This window comes from Gavialis gangeticus, unplaced genomic scaffold (genome assembly GCF_001723915.1).
Source record: "Gavialis gangeticus isolate Ggan-Ray unplaced genomic scaffold, GavGan_comp1, whole genome shotgun sequence".
NCBI lineage: Eukaryota > Metazoa > Chordata > Crocodylia > Gavialidae > Gavialis > Gavialis gangeticus.
The window spans coordinates 78912939-78913175 of NW_017728992.1; the positions used below are offsets into that span (position 1 = coordinate 78912939).

The 237-nt window shown below is 39.7% G+C and overlaps 1 protein-coding gene across 2 annotated transcripts in view; it reads left to right on the forward strand.

The window, feature by feature from the left end:
• Nucleotides 1-237, forward strand: part of RTTN (rotatin) — a 181680-nt gene that overhangs the window by 86563 nt on the left and 94880 nt on the right. The window lies entirely within an intron of this gene.

A 237-nucleotide genomic window follows, 5' to 3' on the forward strand; every position in this document is an offset into this window, starting at 1 on the left:
CAGCCACAGGGTAGAGCCTGCTACATGTACAAATGTAAAGCTAGTTAGTAACCAGCTATAAAGTTAGCACACATTTTTGAGACCTAACCTTATAGTTGGTTGGAGCTTTTTGTTATGATAGCTATTTTGCACATCTAGCTGGTCTCAAGGTAATTACAGAATTAACCAGTTAATTGTATGATACCTGTAAGGTGTAGAGGAGGCCTTAGTGAACTTATAGGGATGGAGTGTTGTGGC